This window comes from Rissa tridactyla, chromosome 2 (assembly GCF_028500815.1).
Source record: "Rissa tridactyla isolate bRisTri1 chromosome 2, bRisTri1.patW.cur.20221130, whole genome shotgun sequence".
NCBI lineage: Eukaryota > Metazoa > Chordata > Aves > Charadriiformes > Laridae > Rissa > Rissa tridactyla.
Window position 1 is genome coordinate 7,667,141 of NC_071467.1, and position 27,582 is coordinate 7,694,722.

Below are 27,582 nucleotides of genomic sequence, written 5' to 3' on the forward strand. Positions count from 1 at the left end.
CCTATAAGTCATCTTAGTGAAGATGATTCAGTAAGCTGCAATTCTGAATAGAGGCTGAGCACAAAGCTTTTTGGTTGTAGAAATCTTGAGAATGGCCGTGCTGAATTTTTCTGTACCAAACATGAGGTAGGCCCATGTTGTTCACAACTACAGGTTGTTTTGCTGCATCAGGAGCAATGCTCCCTGCTACCCTTCCAACAAATATAGAATGATGCATACATGGATCTATGTCAGTAGGAGAGGGGGGAAAAAAACCATCATAACTACACATATGTAAACAGTACTTCCACAATCCTCAAATGATTCTTTCTATAGCAAAAAAAAAAAATCAAACAACAACCAACCAAACAAAAAAAAATTCCTACTTTCAGTTTCTTCTAATTCTGGTGAGGATGAAGTTAACCTGATGGTTCTTTCCAAACCTCCTAATAAACTTTTTAAAAGTAGAGATGACCCTGGTGCAAATCCTTCTTTCATCTTGCAAGATATCATTTCACTAAATTCCCTGTACCTAAGGGGTTTGAAGGAAGAAAACTACACTGCTTTGCACTGATGTATGATGCTAACTACTGCACATATCTCTGGCTAGCAATATGAAAATTCCCAGCTAATTAAATTCAATAGTGGATAGTTTCCTCAGCAAAGATGGAAAGCAACAGAGCAGATGTAACTGTACCACTTAAGAGAACTCTGAAAGGTTTAATTGCATATTTTTTTTTTAATTTTATTTCAGGATTATAATGTCTTATCTACTGAGGAAATTCAAAGAAAACAAGATCAGCTGGAGGTATGGAATTCAGCCCTGCAAACCGAAGATCAGGAACAGATCCTCCTGGAAGACATGTCAAAACATCTGGATGACAGGGAAGTGATTAGAGACAGACAACACGGCTTCACCAAGGGCAAATCATGACTCACTAATCTAGTGGCCTTCTATGACGGACTGACTGTATCAGTGAACAAAGGAACAGAAGGATGTCACCTGCCTGGACTTCTGTAGGGCCTTTGATACAGTCCCCAAAAATATTCTTGCTGCTAAATTGGAAATACATGGATTTGATGGATGGACTGTTAGGTGGAGTGGATAAGGAATTGGCTGGATGGTCGCATCCAAAGAGTTGTGGTCAACAGCTCAATGTACAAGAGGAAACTGGTAACAAGTGATGTTACCACTCAAAGGTCTGTATTGGGACCGATACTACCTAATATCTTCATCAGTGACACAGACAGTGGGACTGAGCGCACCCTCAGCAACTTTGCTGATAACACCAAGCTGAGTGGCGCAGTTGATTTGCTTGAGGGAAAGGGTGTCATCAGCAAGCACTTTAATAGGCTTGAGGACTGGACCCGTGTGAACCCTATGAATTTCAAAAAAGCCAAAGGCAAGGTCCTGCACCTGGGTTGGGGCAATTATCAGCATCAGTTCAGGCTGGGGATTGAGACTATCTCTGTGGATAAGGTCTTAGGATGTCGGTAGATAAAAAATTGGACATAAGCTGGCAACATGTCCTTGGCAGTCCAGAAAGCAAATCATATCCTGAACTGCATCAAAAGAAACATGTCCAGCAGGTCAAGAGAGGTGCCTCTGCTCTCATGAGACCCCAGCTGGAGCACTGTGTCAAGATCAAGAAAGATGTGGATCTGCTAGAGCAGGTCTGCAAAAAATGATTAGAGGGCTGGAACACCTCTCCTACGAAGAAAGGCTGGAAGACAGTTGGGGTTGTTCAGCCCAAATAAAAGAAGGCTCTGGGGAGATCTTATTGTAGCCCTTCAGTACTTAAATGAGGCTTATAAAAAAGACTGAGAGAGACTTTTTAACGGGTCTTGTAGTGACAGGACAAGGGGCAGTGATTTTAAACTGAAAGAGGACAGATTTAGATCGGACATAAGGAAGAAATTCTGTACAATAAGTGTGGTGAGACACTGGAACAGGTTACTCAGAGAAGTTGTGGATGTCGCATCATTGAAAGTGTTCAAGGTCAAGGTGAATGGCACTTTAAGCAACCTGATCTAGTGAAGGCTGTCCCTGCCTGTGGTGAGGGGGGTGGAGCCAGATAATCTTTAAGGTCCCTTCCAACCCAAACATTCTATGATTCTATGAAGTGTAGCTTCGACACATGAAGAGTATATGCATGATAGAAAGGACAGTTTGAACTGCGCGTCCATGTCACTTGTATCTGCTGCAGGTATCTCCTGTAGAAAGCCGTATAGAATGATGGAACTGCAAAGAGGATGAGGAAGATCAAAGGGTAAACACCAAAAGACATAGAAAATAATATTTTGAGTCCTTTAATATTGTAGTCTAAAAGGTATGTCACATCTAGTCTTCTGTGTACAACTCTGATTTCTTTGGGTGAGCCTGTCAAAGATATTTGGCATCCAATTAAATTTAAAAATTAGGTGGGTCCTGAAGGCTTATTAAGATCCTCTACAAATCTCCTCAGCATTTAAGATGTTTCCAAAAATCTGTCAGGTATCTATCTGCAAAATCAGGAATATAAACAGCTTTGAAAAATATGCCCTTAATCCATATCAGTCTGTTGCTCTAAAATAGATTTCAAGAGAATCACCAGCAGCCAGACATAGTCAAAGAAAACAACTACTAACATGGAATAGGTATACAGATCTTAAGGAAGCAGGGAGATGATAAGATGTGATGGCAGAAAGAAAGTTCTGTCTACTATGAAAAGAAAAACAAAAAAGTGGGGTATTATTTAATCTCTCATGATAGATAAACAAAAAAAGAGAAATATAACACAAAAAAAATGGTATATATAAAGATCTCTACACAGAGAAGTTCTCCATATTAAAAGGGTGTATCTTGTTTTGGAGCATGCTTGCACAAGATATCTAAGTATTTCTCAGAGTAAAATACACTTCACAGTTTTCATATACATGGCAATCATCACAAATTACATTTATATGCATCCAAAAAACCAAACCCCATATCCACAAAACAACCAAATAAAAAGCCCTTTTGATATGTATAAATGTTACTCTTGGAGCCTGCAAAGGCAATTACAGACTAATGGACTTAAGGCAAAGGTTCCTCTATGGTTGAGTTACTTCATCTTTGTCAATATTTCTTGTGCTTTTTGTACACAGATATTGGTATTCAACAGTGACAGAGGCTAGATATGATCTTAATGAACCCTGTCCAGGCTGCTCCAGCACAGAAAATCTCATGTTTACATGATCATTTTTGTTCTTCATATATACAGTAACACAACTGGTGAAAGACCCAATGTAGGGATGAGTACAGTCCTGGCTAAGGAGTGTTCATTTGATGAGGGGTGGAAGGGGAAGCAGAACGTAACATACATATTATAGGAGAACAGATGTAAAGACAACAAGAACACTAAGAGCAATCAAGATCAATCCTCATTGACTTGAATGAGGCCCAAATTCCTGAGGTTGAGAACATCTTCCTGAAAGATGATGCTGATCTGCCTTTAGACAAGTGATTTACTGCCTTTGTACTTCAACTATTTCAAGTGTAAACTACTCAGAGCACATATAATCTTATTCTAGCCCCAGTCTAGCCACACGGTGAGGCTAGATCTACGCTGGCTCCCTGAGTGTTCTCTCCTCCTTTTTGCTGTCCCACCCACTGCACCAGTTCACTGCATCAGTGTTGATCCTTCTACCATTTTTCTGTCCATCACTGTTTTTCCCATTTGTTATCTGCTGCTTAACTTCACCTTAAGGCCTGCTAAGTAAATGTTTTCCCATTTTCTAAGAAAAATCTGAAAAAAAACATAAGAAAAAACTAGAGAGGGCACCTAGGTTATTGATTCTAGTCTCCTACACTGCAAGAAACATCTTGAGCCCCTTCCTAGGGCAGCAGAGACATGAGCAGACTTTTCCTCACAGTTACTCGTAGCTGAAAGCCATGACTATAAAACCCGCATCGCCTGAGTTTGGGCCACCTAACACAGGTATAGTTTACCTATGCATGTGCTTCAGTAAATCTAGTGCTAAATCAGTATTGAAAATGACTTAATAAATTAAGCAGTTTCCCATTTTTCATAGGAGAAAGGCTGTAAACTAGCACCGTCTTCTCTTACAACAGATTTAATCATTCAGGAAAAGTAATTTTGATAACAGTTTCAAGATTTCTTGCAATGACATCAGTCCAGTTTATAATTTCATGTTAAAGCCAGTAAGCTTCCTACATTCAGGGTATTTTCACTGAGTGTCCCAGCTCTCAAAACCATCTTACCTTTGTTCTTTTACTTTAATTGACCGGCGATTTCTAATCCACCTTCACTAAGCAACAATGAAACTTTGCTCTCTTTAGGCTCTCTGCTTTCCTGTTATTTTTTTGAGTCCTCCAATTAAGGTATTTTTCTACTTTTGCTCTGGCTGCAGTGCACAGTTGAACACCTGTTCCACTTCCCCCAGGTGTTTGCATTTCTGTGACTGGCAAAGCAATCTCCAGCTGCATAGAGATCCTTAATGCAGAAGCATTTGCTCTTTAGCTCTAAGGGCAGTAGCTGAAATAGATGGAGATTTTCAAATTCTTCTACAGAGCATTCCCAGAAATACCTGTACTTGCTCCATGACACTAAGTATAGAAGGCTTAAAAGAAAACCCACCGCCAACAACTTCTACAGCAGGCAGAGGCTCCATCTCTCCATTTAGAAATCTTCTTGTTCTCATTAGTGTAGCTTCAATTCAGGCTGGCTGAGAATGTGGAAGCCACTCACATTTGAGCTGCAATCGCACCAAAAAAATCCCTACTACCCCTTCTTTGAAATTAGGGGTCACAGCAGATGTTTTCAAGAGAGCTATCAGAGTGAGTGTAAATTCTAGTTTGATTTACAGATCTTGCTGGCACAGTTCTGACAGTGACATTACCTTCAGTTATTCCTGCACAATACTTAAGTGCAATAAAGCCTAATCCAAAGGGGAAAAACAAAACAAAACAAACAAACAAAAAAACCCCAAACCCTCACACTTCCAGGGCTTCAAAGCATTTTCATTGCCATGATAAAATGTAATATCCAGCTTTTACTCACTCTACATTGTTGCAATCCAACAAGTAACACAGGGAAAAAGCAAGAAAAAACTACTATTTGGAGAGGAATAATGCCTTATTACAGAAGCAGAAAGATTTTCACTGCCTGTTCCTTTGTCCTTTCTAGAAATATACCTCCCGATGCTGACATTATATGTTTATATTGAGTCATCTGAACACTGAGGTCCTGGACATAACATATAGATACAGAGACAGGTATTATGGGAAAGCTTGAAGCGTTAACAGTGAAGTCCCATGGAGTACTGTAGTAGGTATTTCTACGAAAATTACCCAATAATGTGTCTTTTCAAGATTTGTAGTAGGACAGAGGGTGTAGAAATTATGCAAGGTGTTAAGCAATAGATGTTCACACTTGATTCTTTCTCCCAGCCCCAGCTCTAAAATATTTAACAAGGAACCCCCAAACATAAAGCCATAGTAGGAAGGACTGGGAGAAGAAAAGATAGCCCCTGGGAAAAACAGCCTGAAGTCAAGGAAATATTAGGCCAGAATTTTATCTGTTGTGTAGCAAAATCTCTTCATTCATGGAAATGGATTATGCCTATTTCTTTCACCAATTAGTCAACATCCAATGTTAGTCTCAAGAGCAGATGTTTTTTCCTCTATCTCAGTGGAGAAAATTAAGTCCCTTTCCTGCTGCTGGATAGATAATGTAAAGTTCTGCAATGGAAAAAAGTTTAATGGATGAGAAAATTTAGAAAAATGATGTGATAAGGACAAGCTGCTTCATTCTTCTTTTGGTGATAGCACCACTCTCTGCAAGCCATCCCATAGCTGCTGAGCGAGCAGATAAATCAGCAGCGTCAAACAAGGACAGAGGGATCTACGCTAAACTTTTCTGTACAAGCCTCTGTGTAATTAAGCATAAATTCTTTCTTTTGTCAAAGTTGATGCTTGGTGGAAACTTTACTTAAAACAGTCCAGCTTCTACAAATGTGGAGGTAAGCTTTGTGGGGTCAAGAGTAGCAGATTGCTTTGACAAAGAAGAATGCTAGCGTTGGATGGAAGGTCTAGTCCTCCTAATTCTCTTTCCACAGACAATTCCAGACAAGGTCATGTTCACAGTGACCATTTACTAAGTGAATGGAGTGAATGAAACTGGTTTGGGGGCAGGTTAGCTTGTCCCTTCACCAGCTTTCAATTCCTTCCACTGAAATCAATGCTGTAATAAAATCAGAACCATCTATCCTCATCTTTAATAACAAGGCATGAGTCCCAGGTGGTTTCATATGCTTTTGAGTTTCTTTTACATATCTTCCTAAAAAAAAGCACTTAATATCTGTTATTTATTTATTTATTTACTTGTGCCTCAGGAGAGCACACCTTATTTGCAATTCCTTTCTGATCCACTCAGGCATGCTGGCAAATGGGTAGTCCGAATGCATAGAGCAAAGGTCAATTAAACATCTGCTTTCCTGGTCTGGTTATTACCAGTATGCTCTTTTCCAGCCTCTGTTGTTCCGGAAATCTTTCAAGCATATAATGGGTAAAGTTCCCTCATATCTGAACCTTCAGCTCCAGCTGACACCTCAGTAATTTGTTTCCCATGGCAACTCATTTGGGATTCTTGACCTTGATGGAATGGCTAATGTGGCCACTCCTAACTCCGCTTCAACATCGCAGAGAGATTGCAAGCAAACCATGACAAGTGTATTTGGTTTACAGCCTTGTTTTGTGTTTGGGTCTTTATTTTATTAAACCTGGTTTGCTCTGTTTCAGCAGTAGTGCCCCATAGCAAGAGGTTCCTCCCAGATTTCTTAGTTTTAAAAAGAGTTATACTTCAGTGCTTTATTGTAATATGTTAATATAAAATCACACGAAGCACTCAGAACACCTGCGTTTTCTGAAAGAAAGTGGTATGGCATCAGAGTGGTTTTGCCTTAATTCAGACATCTCTGATGAGATCTCTATGACCAGCGCTGCTTACTTTTCAGAGACAAGACAAGAGCCGAGCAATTCCAGCAGAGACACTTGAGTGTAAGTATTTCTGAAGATGGGTGTAGTGGTAAGTCAGTAGGATGAAGTTCACATTCTCTATTATTCCTTCATAAGAAAGTGTAACAACCATATAATTGAAAGAACAGTTTCTTAGCACCTTAAGTATCAATGCAAATTTGCCATTGATTTAAATAAGATAATTTTAATAATACATTGTTTAAATTAACATTTTCCTCTCTTTTTTAAAGTAGATAATGTTTTTAGGGGGTGTAAAAAATATGTGTTTCTGAGTAAAACTTCCATTTTTTCCTGAAAAACTGGAGCAACTGAAAATTGAAAGAGAGAATATTTTGCCAGAAAATCAGAAATTTTCCATTTATAAATGGTCTAAGTCAATTCATGAGACAACCAGCCCATTAGATGCCAGCTCCTGGTGTCAATGTGACATATTTCCTGTTTGAGTAAAATACTCATAATATAGAGATGATTATGTAATAGGTGATGACAGCTTAGATGAAAGGAAGCATCAGAATACCATGGGCAAAATGATTTGTCATGGAGTTTGGCCCCCAGAGAGGAAGAGGATATATAAGGTATCATGTGTTTAACTTCCATAAAGCTTAGAGGAAGCATTACTAGATTTAATATTTCAAACAAACAAACAAACAAAAACAAAAAACAAACAACAAACAACCACAGATTTTTTCTTACCATTACATTGTTGAAAAAGAGGGAAGAAATGGAACTGAAAATATTTCCAACTTTATTTGTTCAATTACTTCATTTGAAAAGAACTTGTATATTACGCTGATTGTAAAGAAAAATGTCTTTTCTGAATGCATGTTTGCATGTATGTGTGTGACAGGGAACGCATTTCCTCTTCAGAGCTGCACGAGGAGTTAGTGACAGACAGGGGACTTTGCGAACATCAGAGGTGACTGCATCCCAGGTCCGGCATTAATGAACGATAACGTTATTGGTGGTTAAACTCCGATTCATGCAACTGTTTCTCTATGCATTCCTTAGAATTTCTTTTGATTCCAAAGTGCTTGTGCAAACAAAATCACACAAATATAGAAAGAGAAAAAGGAATAAAACTCAAGCCGTCACGCAGTATCCATATCCACAGGAAAAAGAACAGTGAGCAGCCTGTGAACAGTAATCGTACTATAAAGTAAAGGCAGAACAGCTGGAATGAGAAATCAATAATTCATCTAGAGAAGACAATGTGCAATAATTAAATTATGAGTAATTAATATATGATAGCTTATATTTTATGAGCATGCACTTTGAGAAATGCTGTGAGTCTGCAAACAAAGCAGCAGCAAGGTTTCCTGGGTCTTCCCTTTGCCATTGTTCAGCAAACAAAAGACCCTCTGAGAGCGCAGAGCTTTCTGCCTACACAGCTAAGATGCCTATCCAGCCACATTTTTAGAGCTGACTTGCAAGTGGAATAACAAAATTCCACCACTGCTGCACAATACCAATAATATTTATTTAGTAGCTTTTAATCCAGAGGAATTAATATTCTTTATATAAAATCATATCAGAAATGAGTCTGATCTTACATCACAGTAAAGCAGGAGTAATGTGTTAAAATCTAAACAACCAAGAGCAGAATCAGCCTTTGCATTTCCATATTGACAGATCTTGATCAAACACAAGAATGAAGGTTTTCCTCCTGTACACTATAAACCAGGAATTCTTCAAGCAAGAAAGAAAAGTGAAGGTGATTTCACAGAATCACAGAATGGCAGGGGTTGGAAGAGACCTCTGGAGATCATCTAGTCCAACCCCCCTGCCAGAGCAGGTCACCCACAGCAGGATGCACAGGAACGCGTCCAGGCGGGTTTGGAATGTCTCCAGAGACGGAGACTCCACCACCTCTCTGGGCAGCCTGTTCCAGTGCTCTGCCACCCTCAAAGGAAAGAAGTTCCTCCTCATGTTTAGGTGGAACTTCCTATGCTCAAGTTTGTGCCCAGTACCTCTTGTCCTGTCCCCGGGCACCACTGAAAAGAGCCTGGCTCCATCCTCCTGACACCCACCCTTGAAGTATTTGTAAGTGTTGATAAGGTCCCCCCTCAGCTGTCTTTTTTCCAGAGTGAAGAGACCCAAATCCCTCAGCCTTTCTTCATAAGTGGCGTGTTCATTTGAAGATGTTATTTTTTTCCAACATCCCAAACTTCAGATGAAGTTAAGCAAATATATGAAAAGATTCTGGTGTAACTTGTTTTTTGAAAATGTGCGCAGTAAGGCTCTAAGTATTACAATCTCTTCCTTAAAAAAAAAAGATAACAAAAAGACCCAAGAAGAGTCAAAAACATGTCCAAAATTTCAGAGGAGATACTAGAAATGAGACCAAGGTTATGAGTCCTATCTTTGCCTCCTGGCCAATGGGTTTACAAAGACCGGATTCAGCAGAAGACAGGAGGTATAATTCCCCATAACTCCGGCCATGCAAAACGGAAAGTAAATGCAACTGCTTCACTTGCATCTGTCTCTGTCTTGAATTGCGACTTCATCTCACGTTTCTTTCAAACCAGTGAGGCAGATATTTGTAGATTTTCTGAATCTACAAATACAGTCTGGAAGCCTCTACTCTGGTAGTGGAACATTATGCAAAAAGATAGTAGAAAGATAATTATGAAGTTTAGGCTTGTCTGACACGTTGGAGTGAAGGTTGAAAAGATCTGATAGTCATCTGCACATGCACCAGGGGACTATATACATGAGGAAAGAGAAAAGCTGTTTCAGCAAAAGGGTAAAGCTGTAGCAAGAACAAATAAATATAGATGGGCTGTGAGTAAGAGTAAGCTTTGGGGTTTTTCTGTAACCAGCAGAATAGCTAAGGTTTGGATCAGTCTTTCAATATGTGAAAACGTAATACATTTTACGATGGAGCTCAGAAACTTCAGGATGAGTATAGTACACTGCCCCCATAATAGAGTTTTGATGTTATTGCATGGAAGTCCTGTATCCCTAAATTATGGTATTAGCGTGTTATTACAACCATAGTAATTGATCTGGTTTGAGACTGTTAGTAAAACAGACACTGATCCAGATTACCTATCAACTAATAATATCAGACAAAGGAGTGAATTTGTTGTGGATGGTTTACAATAGTCTAGCTAATATCAGGATACATAGTGTCAAGTAAGCAGTTTGCTAAATAACCCATCTCACTACTATTATGGTAGTGGCTGTATGTACCTAGAGGCAATCGAGTCACAGTCGTGATGAGATGCTGTAAGGGAGGACCAGATGCACACAGAAAGATGCTGTCCTTGTATAAGAGTATACGCTAAAAAAGCTCAGCTTCTGTCTTGCTTCCAGGGCCCAAGTTTGTAATATTCCGTGTGCTAAGGACTTTTAGAAAGTCTTTTAATGTTCCTTTTGGAGCAGTCAGGGACATTGCTGGAAACCTGTCTCTGCCTGCAAGGAATTGATAGTATATAAAATGTGTCTAATGTCTGAGAGGCAAAGGGGAAAGAGAAAGGGATAAATGGTTGACTCAAGGACACAGTGAAATTCAGTAGCAGCAAAAGAAATCCTTTCTCCTAACTCTTGTTCGAGTGTCTTCACGGCCTGACTCTACTGCCCCTCCATCACTCTCTTTCTTCCGAAACAGGACATGTGATGTACTGATTCGTCAAGAGTATTAATTACCCTGGGTCTGAACTGAGCCAATGCTTGAATTTCCTAACTGAAACCCTCTTCCAACAGAGGAGGCCACTTTTCCTTTGGCCTTTATTTTGTGTTACACACCCTTGATTACTATCAGCTCCCCATTATGATTGATTCTAAAAGGAAAAACAACCAAACAAACTAAAACTTTTTTCCTTATTCTTTTCTGGAGCCACAAGGGTACTCAGAGTGAGGGAGAGATGTTGTCTTTTATACTCACAGCAAATCTTATGGCACTGACAGATTAACTGAGCACAAGCTCTTTCACAAAACCATGCCACACGGAAACATATGCATATGTTCTGAAAAGCACCATGTCATTTACACAGTTCAAGTGGGTGCAGGTGAGAATTAAACAAACATCAGCTCTAAGCAGCTTCTCAGCTTTTCATACAGTTAGCAGATTGTCCTGTGGCGTACAGAAAAGGCTATTGTTGCTTTTTAATCTCCTTTCAGTGTAGGGAGCTACTGTTCTCTCTACTGTGCTGATAACACATAAATTGCTTATCCTCCAAAGCAGCCTTCACCTGACCACCGACTGCACTCTCTTGCCAGGCTCCTGATAATCTCTGCCCACTTCTTTTTCAGTCTGTGTTGTGTTTAGCTTGAGGGATTTCTGTGGCCCCATACAGAAGTAGAATTAAAAAGGTCCTTTTTCCTTCCCCCACCCCTCTGCTTTCCAGTCTGTCTGCGAGATGAAAATCAATTGGGGGGAAAAAGGAAGCAAACGCAGTGATGGTGTCAGCACGCCAAGTAAAACTCCAATTCTAAATCGCGTTGTGGGGTTTCACATGTGCTGTGAAATAATTAGAGGTCACAAAGAGGGGGCCAGATTCTCCGTAGTATAACATGGCAATTTCTCAAAATCCGCCCCATGGATCCTTGCTTTTCCAGCTGAAGTCATTTGGCAACAGCTAATATTTAACATCCTGAAAATAAAGCAAACCTCCTTTTACTCTCCCTCTTTTTTTTTTTCCTTCTTTTTCTTTTTGAGTTAAATCACAGTAAGGGGTAGCTATAAACATTGTCTGGTAACTACAGAAGACAATGAGACATCTTCCCCTTAAATGCTGTGTAGCCCTCTCATCCTCCAAAAAAAAAATGTGCACAGATGTGTACAAAAGGTACTTTAAAAAAAATCAAGGAGAAATTAAAGATTATTTATGAAGAACAAAGAGAATAAAAAGGTGATACATAAAGTTGCAGGAAAACAAGCAAAAAACACTTCAGTTTTTTTCCTTTACTATGTAAGAAGAAACTGGAAAAAAAAAACTATATTTTTTTGTATGAATTTAATAAAAGAAAATATTTGGAACATGTTTTTTTCCCCATGTGATTAAAGAGAAGGATGTACTTGGAGTGTGAAAAAGTTACATGGTTTTTACTTACAGAAACTAAATCATGGGTAAAATCTTGCCAGGCACATTTGATTTACTAGGACTGATGAAACTTGTGTGGCTTCCTTAATATCAATATACTTTAGGAATACTTAATATTCCTTAATATTAAGTATTCCATCTCTGCCTTGTGAGGAACACTCAGTGAAAGTCATCAAGGCCTCTGCTGAATAAAACGATCTCTTCAGAAACTCTGATGCTGTGCAGAAGGGACCTCACTTCAGATTCTCAAGACTTACTCCCCGCTCCCCTTTCAAAGCTTTTTCTCTGGCAGTCAGGGTCAGCGAGGCTCAGGCAGGAGCTTCTCCCCCTCTTGGGCATGGCAGCACAAAAAGCAAGGAGTGTAAGGACAAGTCGAAGGACTGATCCTAGGAATGGCTTAACTCCCTCTCTAAGATGAAAAGCAAAGACAAAGAGGGACCTCAGTGGGGCGGTTTTCAGTATTCTCAGAACTCTGTTGTCTCTGCTTTCCACCCCTGCAATTACTGCTAGCATGTGCTGAGGTGCTAACTCTGAGTGAAGGAGAAGGATCGTGGCTCATCACCCGAGCAGTGGTGTGGGTTGTACAAAGCCTTCTGTAGGAGATGATTCATCCTGACACCTATGTTAGCACGATGAGATGTTTTTCCAGAGATGTCCCGAGCACTTTACCAAATGCCAATCTTGTTGCTTGGGAAGATTTCAAATAAACTGCGTCACACAAAAGTCATTCTGGTTTCTAGAGAAATATGACAATGTCTGGGCAGTGATATCCTGTCACGGAGAAGTGGATAGGGCATGACTGGAGCAAGTTTGCATGTGCATGCCTGTGTCTGGGCAGATAGATGGGAGGGAATGAAAACTTTGTTGTCTCTGTCCCTTATGGATCAAACTGAGCCATCCCAGGACAACCCACCCTTCTCCAGACTGCATCTTTGACATGTTCTAAGTTCTCTGTGGGTTACTTTGGGGTCCTGTGCCTGCAAAGTGCCAGTAGGCACCATCAGGCTGGGGAACTGGAAGGAGCGGGCTGGGGGTGAGATGGATGGCAGACATCAGTGGGGTCCTTGCACCCTGTACGTAAATAGAAAGAATGCCTCTGCTTTCCTTGTATCTGTGTGTAGTGGTTAGCATCTGCTTCAAAATGATGTGGCTTGCTACTCGTTGACTCAACTGGCACCAGCAATGGCCATGGGCACTAACTTCCAGGGCTCACAAAGGCTGCAGGCTGTGCACAACCACAATGCTTATTTCCAGGGAATTATCTCACTGCTGTTCCTCGTGAGACAGCTTGACTGGTCTCCAGGTAGACTTAGATCATTCAGCAACTCAGGTTTAATTCCTTGAGTGGCAATGTCAGAGCTGGTGCCCTTACAAGTGAAACCTGGTCTCTCAAAACCAAAGCAATGTGGGTGTTGTGTCCATGGAGGTCAGCAAGGTTGTCTGTGGTCACATATCATACAAAAACTAGAGCTGTGCCTAGGATTGCTGTAGATTTGAGGCAATATGACTATCCCAGTAAAGGACCAGATGGGATGCTCTGCCTGTGCCTGAGTTTTCAAAAACCAAGGCAGCAGGGGGAAATAGAAGAATTCGGTTGTATTCTGACATGTAGCTAACTTGAATAGTTAGGTCTAGATTATCTGAGAAGTTCTCCATCTTCCTTCAGGAATGAACTGAAGAGCATGGTCAGGGATGGGCTCGACTTGCCCTTCGTTATCCTAGTTAGGATGTTTTTATTTTTATCTGACCATGGTCCAAAAGCTTCAACAGTGTGTATAGCCAAAGGGTACTACTGCAAATACTGCTTGTACAGAACAGCGTAAGTCTAGCCTCAAGTCCAAAATTTGTTGCAGTCCCCCACTTTTTTGTTTCTTTGTTTGTTTTTAGTTACCAGGCACCATTGTCCCCTTGTAATGAATACAAACAATTTTTATTCAGTAAAGTGGGACTGTAATGTCTCTCTTCATTTTGATTAATGACTTTTTCAGAGTAGGAGCATTTGGGGAAAATATTCTCTTGTCTTTTCATCAGTTAATGTTTGTCGCTTGTTAAAAAACACACATGCCAGATATATCTGCCAACCACTCTTTAAAGCCATCAGAGGTGCTGCATTTGGCAGCATCCAGTCATACAACTCCATGTTGATACGACAATTTACACGGTGCAAAGGTAACTGCATCAAAAGCAACAGAATGATGCATTTAAACAGAGGTGATTTTAGCCAAAATGCCTGTACTGCATTTCCTAACAAGGTGATAGTTCTGATTAAAATATACCCCATAGTTTTGGGCTCGAGTACTTCAAAATCAGGGTAATAAATCAGAGACATGGACTATGTGAATATGTAGGTCAAAGACTAATTCCACTTATATGATCTTGAGAAAGAAAATTACAAGATAATTAGGAAAAGTCAATGGACAGTTTTAAGATTCGCAATAGTTTCCATTAGTTCTTTCAGAGAAATCAAACAATCTCCAAAAAATTCTAAAAAACTTATTTGGCATTTTTACCTGCTTTTAAATAAAATAGTTTGAAGTGATTTTGACTTCATTTTAAAATATCCAAAAGTTTTAGAGAGCTAAAAAAAGATCTAATGTTTTACACCGCGATTAAGCAAAGCAATTTAGCTCATCCCAAAGGGAATTTCTTGAATATTTTGATATTTCAAAATTTTGAGGGACAAAATGTTTATCCAGAATGATTCTGTATAGAATTTTTTGGGAGTCTGCTGAAAATTAACATTTATTTGTGTAACAATATCTTCTGGTGAATATATTATTTTATTTAGCTCATGAAAGGGCTGGAAGCAATGTCCTGTGAGGAATAGCTAAGGACTTTGGGCTTGTCTAGTTTGGAGAAGAGGAGGCTGAGGGGCGACCTCATTGATCTCTACAGCTTCCTGAGGAGGGGAAGTGGAGATGGAGGTGCTGAGCTCTTCTCCCTGGGATCCAGTGACAGGATGTCTGGGAATGGTTCATAGCTGTGCCAGGGGAGGTTTAGACTGGACATTAGGAAGCATTTCTTTACGGAGAGGGTGGTCAAACCCTGGAACAGGTTTCCTAGAGAGGTGGTCGATGACCCAAGCCTATCAGTGTTTACAAGGCATTTGGACAATGCCCTTAATAACATGCTTTAACTTTTGGTCAGCCCTGAATTGTTCAGGCAGTTGGGCTAGATGATCACTGTAGGTCCCTTGCAACTGAAATAGTCTATGCTATGCTATTCTATTCTTCCATTCTTTGCTGTAAATTATTCCGCGAAATTGCTAAGAATGTCCATTTCTATGTAGCAACAGTTAATCCATAAAATTTTACCAACTTCCTCAACATCTTTATTTCAGAACACTGGCCTTTATGGAGTGATACCTTAGAGACTCGACAGCGTCAGAATATTAAATAACTACCTCTTCATATGTCCTTTCTACCAGAAAAATGTTAAAAAGCCTGTGCATGTACACTGTTCTAGTGTATTCTGGAGATACCTACTGCTTATGACAAGATGCATTGGAACATCCATTTAGTTTTAATTCTGTGATTATATCAGAGAGATGGAAAAAAGTCTTATTTGTTCTAAGCACTTTTGTTGATGACATACAGGTTGCTATAAAAGCTGGAAAGTCAGATCAATTTTATGAGCAGTTAAATGGGGTCTATCCAAAGGTAATTAATTTTATGGTAGAGGTTGAGCAAGGTGATGCTATAATGTTCTTATATCTCTGATGACAGGAGGAAAAGATAGCTCACTGGCTATTAAATGGTTCCAGATGTTCACATTCTATGTCATTATTTATATTTCAGGTCTGTTCATTGTTTTGTTATTAAAGAAGTTCTCTTCTGGATAGTTAAATGTGCAATTAATGCATGCTCTAATGAATATTATGTATACCAAGATCTTTGTGAAAATTAGCTGTTCACTTAATAGACGGTGGCTATCTTCTGCTCATTTGCAATGTGATCAACAGTTAGATGTGTATCAGTGAAAATAATAGTTCTTTCAGATTTCCAGAGAAGATAAGGGAGGAAAAGGAATATAATGAGCCATAGCTGGTTTTCTTAAAGACTGTATGGAAAAGTTGAGAATGTAGTTAATTACTTTCACAAAACGTCACTGACATATTCTGTGAGAGGTGTAATTAGATTATACTCTCGGAGAAGTAAAAGCCACCACAGTTCAGAAAATAAAATATGCGAGAACAAGTCATCTGAACAAGACCAGGAAAATGAGATCTAGGAGTGTTTTGTTGCAGTCTTACTTCCAGATTTAGGATTTACATATAAGAAAATCCTGAAAACTTGCAGTAGGCGATTATGAAAAAATATGTCCTTCCAAGTAGTTTTTATCACTTATTTTCTCTTTTCCAAAAACTAAGCTATTGTAGATGGTATCTGGATAGTCTGAGCAGCCACTGAAATTTCCACATTCCTTTGAGAATATTGTTAAATTGTATAACTTAAATTTTCTGTGGAAAAAAAATAAATTAATTGACTGCTAGGTGAAAAATATATTTTTTTTTACTGCTTCTAAGAAAAAGTGTAAAAGTGCCTTGTAGACTCATGTAATGTTCTTTATTTTTGTAACATGGGTCAGGGAAAACAAATGTCCCTAATCCAAATTCATTATACTTTTTCATTTTAATGGGTTGACTCTTACTTGTTTTCTTGACACTCTGTTAAGGTTTTTCTTGTTTTTCACTGAGGGGGCTTTCTCTGTCCTTTTTTAATCCTGTTGATTTTTTTAATTCCTTCTTGTTTTGGATTGTCCTTCTGGAGAAGTATTCCACCAATGCCACATAGTACATTAGATGAGATCATACAGGATCAGGCACTATGCAGAATACAGACAGACACTATAATATGATCGAAATATCTCAGTCTCATTCTTTGTGCATTTCAATATTATGTTTGCATTTTTACTGCAGCTGAACATTAAGCAGAGGTCTTCAGAGACGCCTTTGTCCCTTTCTTCATCTACTTGTGTAAGTCTTGAATGCTGCAAGGTTTGACAAGTGATTTAAGAGTTCCTTGTGCTTTATTATTTGATTTTTTTTGGCACAGAAATTAATTTGCCATTAAATAACGCATTTATGTAAGATGAAGCCCCTCTGAAGCTCATCAGCAAGCTCTTTGTCCTTGACTAACGTTGTAAGAATAATTAATATTTTGGTCTGGCTGCTAAACAAAAGCTGATTAGCATTTAAACAAGTATATAAATGTTTCATTGTTTCTTCCCAAAATGAAAACCTAGGATGAGCAGGTTACTGTACTTGACAAGGCTCTCGGTGAACCTCAAATGAAATACTCAGGTGCTCACATAGTTTGAGGAGACAAAGCAATGAAGTGTTAGCTACTCAAAACTGCTGGGAGAGGTAACAGCCCCATCACTCTCCAATACAGCCCGGTAGATTGCCTGCCCAACTAAGAACTGGAGAAGGGGCCTTTGTGCCTACAGGCTGAAATGGGTCTAAACTTTTGGTTATAAGGCAGACCAAGATAACCTTGGACACACATTTGAATTCTCGTGTGGATGCTGTTTTACTTGCCTTTACTTGTCTTTACTTGTCTTACGATAAGAATTTAAATCTGTTGCAGTCTGGTAGCTGAAATGCAGACATCAGACACAATATGGAGTGGTGTTAATTTGAGATACTACCCTTCAGCTTCCCACAGTTCACCTTTTTGCCGAGATACACTTTAAGCCTGATGGTTAGAGTATTCACATTATGGCACTTTGTGTAAGGTAAATAGAATAATTCATCTCCTTATGGCATGGTCTAACTACTGGTTTATTGGAAAGAATGAGTTGCCAACTGTTTGACAGTTTAGTTCTTCAGACATTTTTTTCCATATTGATCTAGTCTACACCTGACAATTCTGAAAAAAATCAGAAATAGTTTTTGCAAAATAACTGTTCTTGTCAAGCATTCCCCTGTACTTCTTCTTCTACCTTCCTACCACCTTCACCTTTTTCTAGCTCACCACTCACCACCTGTGATGATAATTACTAATCAGTTTAAGCTCTGTAAAACCCAGGGAAGTTCATTGTTAGCTCCTTGCCATATCGAAAAATTACTACTTAATTCTATTTTTCCCACTTTTCTATTCAGTTCTTTGCTTAGCCCTGGTGTCACGCCTTATCTGTTTTAAAGTTTTGTGTAACAAAACTTCTAAAAAGTATTCTGTAAATCTGAATTAATTAATTCTCATTACTTATTAATTAAGAAAAAGTAATATTATGCCACATGAAGTTCATAAAAGACTGAATACCTTTGGTCAACTCAAGTCTCATTTAAGATCTATTTCAATAAAATAGGCAAAACTTAGTGGTCATTGGGCCTTATGATTGCTATATACTGGTGGAGAAGGGGTTATTTATTTTCATACATGGATTTCCATGGGCCATCTAATTCTCTGCATGAAGATTATACTATTCTCAGAAATGTAAGTAAACATTTAAGAACTTTAATAGTTATTTGCTTGTTTGTTTTCATGGCAAATGGTGATAGTTTAGTCAGGGAGGTTTCCATTTGCTGTATACACAACGGTCTACACGCAGATCACTTCTGCCAATGCCCGTAATGAGGTCAGAAATGTTATTTGCAGACAGAAAACAGCCGTTACAGGACCAGGACCAAAGCTGGTGAGAGTGGTTCTGATTCTCTCAAGACAGATGTCCTGGGAAAGCTCAGCGTGCTTCTAAAATACTGCATTTTCAGAGTGTATCAAATAGACACTGAAAAACCTGAGATATTCATAAGGTGGTAGCTGTCACTTTGTATTTAGAAGAGAAGTTTGAGTGCTCTATGAAGTGCTTTTCTCTTGTAATGCAGTGGTTAGAGCACTGACCCAGGGTAGGAGACATCGACCTTCCACTTTCTCCTTCGTTAAACGCGACTAATTCCCACCTCCCTCAGCTCAGAGGAATACCCAGTGGTGGTGCCTGAGGGAGGATGAACCCTCCATTTCTTAGCATACTGCTTCGTGGCAGAGTTTGAAAAAGTTCAAGATCAATGGACCTTAAATACATGGAGGAAACATGACTGTGTTCCCTGGTAGCTGGGATGTTCACCACAAAGAACAACAGAATTCATCTATCTTCAAAATAAAAATAAAAACTAGAAATTCAAAGAAAACAGTTATAGGACAACTGGCTCAATAGCTCATGCAAATGGGAAGGTATTTCTCAGGACCACCCATGCGTACCCATCACCCATTGGGAGTGCAAGCTGGGCTTGCCTTAGAGTAAATTCATCCTATAATCAGAGGGAGATCCCTACAGATACCTATCCAAATCTTGATGTCAGCTGTGATTCAAGACCTTTGATACAGCAGGTAAATGAACAGAAAGTGAGATTTATTTAATGCTATATAACAAACTTCGAGGTTAGGAGTCCAAGCTCTTTGACACAGTCATTAGAAGGAAGCTATTTCAGTAATGAATTATTACAACCCTGGGAGCACTTTGGTCATGGTTCATCACCATGGTACACTGTGGACCTTAATAGTGTCTTACAATGTCAATATGTGCTTTATTTAAGTTTTGTATCCTTTTAGCTGGTCAGAAAGGATAAAACTCACCACCGCGCAGCAGGCCAGAACATGGTCTATTCATCATGCTAGTCCCACGAGTCCTCAAAATGCATTTTAACTGAGTTGGAAGTGACACATAAAGCTTCTAAGAGGCCTTTTGCACACAGCTGGATTTCAGCTGTGAATAGGAAGGCACCAATTCACAAATAAGTTATTTGGTGGAAAATTTTGCCATCAATCAGATTCACTAAATTACATGAATAATTCCTGTACCTGAATCTTGTCTTTCAGTATACTTTTGGGAAAGCAAATGTCATGGAAAATAATGGCAGAAAAAATAATAGAAAGAATGGAGGAGGGGTTCTTTTGCAGTAAATAATTTAGTTTATTTAACTTAAAGCCAAATAATTCAACGTCAGGCATCCACCTTCTGCATGATGGCCACTAAATTCCTATTTAGTGCTTAAATCCCAACCCTTTTGCTCTTTCCACCCCTTTTCCTTTCTCTTTTCTTTTGCTAGGCAATTACCAGAGCTCCACAAGCACAGGAATTCTCAATGTGTTTTTGTATAATAATAAGAAAGTTCAAGCTGACCTCCACTGTTCAAAAATATTTTTCTTTATAAAGGAGAAATATTTTTGTTTAGCTTATTGTGCTAACCTTTCTTTCATTTTCAGCACAATTTGAATGTTAAGATGTTATTTTTAAAAACACAATTATGTAACAATTTAAAAATAACAAATTGCATTCCAAACAAAAAAAAAATCCATCAGAAAATATTTTTTTCATTTTACTTCACTTTTTGTAAGTTCATTCATCTTGCACTGCTTAACAACCCTCTAAACTACCCTGACATCCAAGAAGTTTACTGAAAGTGTCTGCTCAGTTCTCTCAGTATTCAAACTTTTTTTTAAAAAGTTGTTTTGAAAAAGATATATTGAACACACACAGCTATTTTCTACCTGAGTTTTTTATAAATAGTACCTTTGTTCTGAGTCTGCTGTTTTACCAAGAAATCGATGATAACATAAACATGAAAGCAAGTGGTACTAACAAACATTCTGAATCGAAGCATATTGATATGTAATTTCATTGCTTTACCAAGCTCCGTGTATGCCTGCTGGAATGCATCACATAAGAATAAACAGGAACTTCACTGTTTATCTTTACTGGAATCGAAGAAGTCAATAGTATTCCTTCTAGAAGAAATTATTACAGCACAGCCCAAATGTTTGGGCTGTCCCAAGCTCAAATATTTTGTATTTATATGCATATTCTACCTCACTACTAATAGTGTTAAAATGCCCTTGGACAGAGATTAGGCTCAGGGAAAACCCATCACTTCATACCTGTTTTCTCCACATAGTTTCCCTTGGAGCACTTTACAGTGACTGTCTAACAGATACAGATGTGCCTAGGATAACACGGGGGAAAGAAGCCAGTCTTTACGGAATACAGAAGTGTAAAATTAAGATTTCAGTAAGTAACATTTCTTCATACATGTCCACCACATACTAGTATGTTAAAAATAGTATAACCAGAAAAGCAAGATCAGAACATCCAGAAATTACAGTTAATAGAAGAACTTAAAAACACAAAACAGGACTGTTCAGGTTTCAGCTGGTCTATTATAGTCCTATTCATGTGAGGTTGCAAGCAGTTCCTACCACAATCTCTAAGGTATTTTTGAAGCTAAAGTTATAAACCAAAGTTCAGTCTTCATGATCAGGTCTGTAAAAGGCCAGCAGGGTGCTCCTCCCATTACTGCAGCTTTACTATGCCACAGGAAACAAGCATACCGATTCCATTAAAAATGAAAAGACTCATAGTGGATTCATGAATTATTGTGAATCATTTCACCCCTTAGCAGTGCATAAGGAATATGCACATCTCTGTTATTTAGTATAACTGTGCAGTACTTCCACTAAATGATATGCAGCAGGAATATTGCACTTAGTATGGTATGTGGCTATAGATCTTCCTGCATCATCTTTTTTTTTTTCCCCCCCATAAATTGCTCACAGGTAGCATAACTCTTTTTGTCTATATGACATCTTCCATTTCGACATACAGAAATATATATGGATCCACTCAAGGGTGCTGAGGGAGCCGGTGGAAGTGCTCACCAAGACACTTTCCATCATTTACCAGCAGTCCTGGCAAACCGGTGAGGTCCTAGCTGACTGGCATCTAGGAAATGCGACGGCCACCCACCAGAAGAGCAGGAAGGAGGATCCAGGGAACTACAGGCCTGTCAGCCTGACCTCGGTGCCGGGGAAGGTCATGGAGCAGATCATCCTGAGTGCCATTATGCAGCACATGAAGGACTACCAGGTGATCAACCCAGTCAGCATGGGTTCATGAAATGCAGGTCCTGCTTGACTAACCTAATGTCCTTCTATGACAAGGTGACCTGCTTGGTGGATGAGAGGAAGGCTGTAGATGTTGTTTACCTGGACTTTAGTAAGGCCTTTGACACATTTTCCCACAGCATCCTCCTGGAGAAACTGGCTGCCCATGGCTTGGACAGGAGTACTCTGCGCTCTAGGGCAGGGCCCAGAGAGTGGTGGTGAATAGAGTTAAATTCAGTCATGAGTGGTGTCCCCCAGGGCTCAGTACTGGGACCAGTTCTCTTTAATATCTTTATCAATGATCCAGAGGCCAAGGGGAGGACTTATTGCTCTCTACAACTACCTGAAAGGAGGGTGTAGAGAGGTGGGGGTTGTTCTTTTCTCCCAAGTAACAAGCAATAGGACAAGAGGAAATGGCCTCAAATTGTGCCAGGGGAAGTTTAGATTATATATTAGGAAAAATTTCTATAGCAAAAGGGTTATCAAGCATTGGAACATGCTGGCCAGGAAAGTGGTGGAATCATCATCCCTGGAAATATTTAAAAGACGGGCAGACATAGTGCTTAGAGATATGTTTTAGTGACCTAGTCAATTCTATGATTCTACCTGTGCAGAGTAAAAAAGCAATAGCTGAAATGAGGACCTTATGATTTTAAAACATCCCAGAATTATTAGAACCAAAAAGGGCAAGATTTCAGCCCTTCCTTCAATATTATTTTTTTTTCCCAAGATGCTCGCTGATGTACTAGTCAACTGGATAAAATATTGATTCTAGATGGTCTTATGGTTACAAACACAGGGCTGGAAGCCAATTGGAATGAGAAACAGATTTCTGAACATCTCTGGTTTTTCTGTGGGACTTTGAGTTTAAAACTAAGGCAATCAAGACCATTGTCATAATTTTTCCATCTATAGCAATAGGTTTACTAAGGGCAAAACCTAATTAATCTCCCCAGTACACCTTAGACTTTTCTCCAGCATGCCAACACAAACGGAACAAGCTTTATTTACTATCTGAGAGTTAAAAATTTGCATTACTTTCTTTTGTCTAGGAAAATCCTTTGATTTCAGCAAGCTTTAGCAAGGGTTACAAGATTTGTACACTGTCTTAAAGGCCCAGTGTTATTCATTTTCATTGAAATCACTACCCTCTGCACAGTTAGCTTGCAGAAGGATTTATTTTCCTTTTTCCAGTCTGATGTTAATCTTCTCTCTCACTGGCTGGGTAATTTGAACTCTTCTGTCCTCCATGTGTGTTCAGTAAACACTAATATACTATTCTTTTTCTGCATTCATTCAATTCTTACTAGCATTTTTTTTTCTGTTATCTTTGCTAGTGCAATATTTAAGTTTGCTTTTGGAGCCAAGATGCTTCAAAACTACTATATATTTAAACTTGAATGGAAGTGTTCCTGGTAATTTGTTTCCATATAGAACTTTCATGGAATGAATACGTATACAAGAATCCCTCTCCCGAGTGTGTCTCAACTCATTTCCAAGTAATCACTGGGATGGTTCATTCACAGTTTTATTCACACATGTTTAAGCATTTCCATCAAATCTGTTGGAAAAGCCTTCAAACTCACTGACGTTGCCAAGGGTCTACCGATCAGTAAAAATTATTTCAATGCATGCAACACAACTAAGAATAGTATATTTTTTTACATCTCTTTTATGTCCGAGATTTTTTAGTCTACTAGCCTACAGCTAAATTTCAGTCAGCAAGAGGGGTACTAAAACATCTGTAAATTATTTTTCACACTGTTTCAAACTTCGAACTGTTATGAGTTAGTCTGGCTCAATACATACAGGCTTTAGATTTGTAAACTCATTTTTCTTGAAGTGACCCCAAAGTTGCCCTGCTAAAATGTCGTTGATTCCACATAGTCCAAAGTAAAAACAAATAGATGAATGGTACTCAGCTTGTATCTGTATTAGAAACAAGATACTCTCAACACAGCTGCTGAAACGACATGAAGCAAGTAATCCTTTTTGCTTTACTTGGACAGCTGAAGAACTGAAGCAGTTCTTAAGACATGGATGAAGAACAGCTACTATTTAAAAAAAAAATCCAAATTGGAACTTGAAGATAGGTTACTACACTTTCCATATAAGAAAAGGTATGTGAGAAAGATAGATCCTAGATCCCCAATTGAATTTTGTTCCTAAACAGTCTACAGGCTTCTTGCAGTGAAACAATATCAGTATTTGTTCTACGATGACGCAAACAGGTCCCAGCTAAGAGTGAGCACTCCCTAGGGCTCAGTGTTATAGAAAAACATTTAAAAGATTTTAATATCATCCCTTGTAAACATACATATGGGAGAGCCAGTACGAGGAAGGAAGCAGTGGACTGTTCCCAATTTAAGAAGAAAAAAAAACATGAACTATCCCAAGGTCACACTACAGCAGAGCCAAGAACTGAGCATTGTTTTGTTAAAAACTAGTGAAATATACATATATATTGTTGGGATCAGTACTGTTTAATATGTTCATCAACGACACAGATAGAGGGATCAAGAGCACCCTCAGAAAATTTGCAGACGATATCAAGCTGAGTGGTGCGGTTGACACATGCCTGAGGGACAGAATGCCATCCAGAGGGACCTGGACGAGCTCGAGAAGTGGGCCTGTGTGAACCTCATGATGTTCAACAAGGCCAAGTGCAAGGTCCTGCACCTGGGTCAGCGCAACTTCCAGTATCAATACAGGCTGGGGGATAAAGGGGTTGAGAGTAGCCTTGCTGAGGAGGACTTGGGGCTACTGGCGGATGAAAAGCTCAACATGAGCAAGCAAGGTGCTCTCACAGCCCAGAAAGCCAACCAAATCCTGGGCTGCATCAAAAGAAGCACGGCCAGCAGGTCGAGGGTGCTGATTCTGCTCCTCTACTCCACTCTGGTGAGACCCCACCTGGAGTACTGCGTCCAGCTCTGGAGCCCTCAGCCGAAGACATGGACCTGTTGGAAAGGGTCCAGAGAAGGGCCACAGAAATGATCAGTGGGCTCGAGCACCTCTCCTGTGAGGACAGGTTGAGAGAGTCGAGGTTGTTCAGCCTGGAGAAGAGAAGGCTCCCAGGAGATGCTGTTGTGGGCTTCCAGTACTTAAAGGGGGTGTTTAAGAAAGATGGGGACAGACATTTTAGTAGAGCCTATTGCAATAGGACAAGGGGTAATGGTTTTAAACTAAAAGAGGGAAGATTCAGACTGGATAGAAGCAAGAATTTTTTTACAGTGAGGGTGGTGAAACACTGGCCCAGGTTGCCCAGAGAGGTGGTAGATGCCCCATCCCTGGAAACATTCAAGGTCAGGTTCGATGGGGCTCTGAGCAACCTGATCTAGTTGAAGGTGTCCCTGCTTCTTGCAGGGGGGCAGACTAGATGACCTTTAAAGGGCCCTTCCAAACCAGTCTATTTTATATTTCTATGATTCTATAAACAAACCACACGTGCCAATTTTATTGATGTATTAGAAGTCGTGCCACGTTCTTGACTGTCTCCACTGCTACGGTCTCCCACACCAGCAGAAAATTAAACCGTTTCACTTTTAACTAAATGCAAAGCCATTGAAAGAATCAAAGACAAGAAAATTAGTAAGAAGAGGTAAACCAAGTAAAGCAAAGATCTGGACATTAAGTACTTCTGTGCTGAACAGAAATTAACATTACAAGAGAGAAAATAATATCTATGTAATAGCAAAATGTTTTTGCTTCAAATAAATGAGGTGACTGATTTCCCTGTTACTGTATCGACTAAACTACTGAATGGGATCCTCAGAAGGCGATCTGTTTATGACAATGTTAAAAAACTGCCTAGCAAATATTGCTACAATTTCTTTGCTTTTCTCCCCCCCTGTATATTTCAATCTCCCTGCCCTGTGATCCAGAATTCCTCCTTTTTTTTCTCTTTTTTCTCCCTTTTTCCACCCAATTTTTTGTTTTCATCAGATACTAGTCCTTCCTCTCCATTATAGCTTTATAGCTCTCACACCCTACTTAAGGTTCATGCCAGATCTTGCCTGTCTTTCACACCTTTAAGCACTTCTAGTCTCTCACGTTGGTGCTTATTCCAGGTTCTAATAGCACTAGCACAGTTTCCGTTAGGAGCCATCTCAGCTGTGATGCTGCAGCATCCTGAACTGACACAGGGGGATTGCACTGTCATATCTGTCAGGGCCCACTGAGCAACCTTGTGGTCAGAAATGAATCCTGCTGAAGGAGCTAGTTAACTGTCTGTTGGAAAATAATTGATAAATGTGACAGGGAAAAAAATACCGAATGCTTTTTTTTTTTTTTCCTGGCAATCACAGGTTATCTCTGGAAGGCATGATGAAAAAGGAGAGGCAAATAAGAAATACTGGGGTTTTTTTATTCAGAAGACTTACAGCAGAAGTTCAGAGTCGAAAAGGAAAAACAGAGTTCAGAGGAAAAACTGGTCCTATTAATTTGTTTATTAATTTATTTATAATATTGTTTATTAATCTATTTATTTATATATATTTATTTATTATTTATAGAGGGGTCAAGATAAGCTTCTGGTTTTAAAATGGAAAACTGTCAGGAGATGGGATGTTTTTTTCTGGTGCAAGTACCCACATGGGTACATACACATATGTTTTATCCTTCCCTTGATATCCAGCACAGAGGAGATGTGGACCGATTCCTACCTGCTGTTACAGGCTTTTGAAATTTTCCCTCGGTCTGATCTGAGATGGCAATTTCACTGTAAATAGGCCCTTGCATCTCAGTTAACTCTGTGAGCAACGTGGACCATCATGAACAAGAGGCTCTACTGGAAGAAGTGGAAGGAGAAATCCCACCAATGAATTTCATCCTTGATACGCCGTGGTGGCTGAAAGTCTTACAAAAGTCTCCAGAAAATCAATCAAACATCAGGCACTCGTCTAGATCGTCTTTTATGACTCCTTTCATCTCTGCGTATGGCCCATAGTAATGAAACCTTTCATTACTATTACTATTACCAGACACTGTCACCCTCTAGAGGTTCTGCTTAGCCCAAATTGCAAAACCTGCAGCCTGTTTGTTACCTAAGCCTTTGACTGAAAACGAGGATTTGGATCCCAATGAGGGCTCAGTTTATTATTCTGTAATGATAATAATAGATAATCTGTTGCGTTTAAAAATTGAGCCTTGATTGCAAAAGGCACGGATATCCCCAAAATCCCAGAGAGGCATTTTCTTGTTCATGTTTTAAAAGTAGTTGTAATTTCATCACAAACCCCTTAATCCTCCATTACAAAGTGATGCATGAGAAAAAGAGCAATCGGATCTGAAATACACCTTCTACTGTCTTGTTAAATATCTCAGTCAGTCGAAACCTCATATATTGACCTTAATTTCCAGGGAATTATCCCTTGGAATATCCCCAAATCTTGTTGCACAGTTGGTTTTTTATCTTGCTGAAACATTGCCTGTTTATTTCAGCTGTTCCCTGATGCTGAAATAGTACAGTATTTGATTCCTTTACCTAATATTGATGAGATTCAAGTCTCCAAAGATTTGGATGTTTAAATACAAAATGTTTTAGTTCAAGCCCATCTCACATAAACTATTATTGATAAGACCACGGTCACACACAGCTGACTGTCACTCAGGTGTTTATGGAGACAGAAATAAAAATCCCATTCCACCTCACTGTTAATCAATC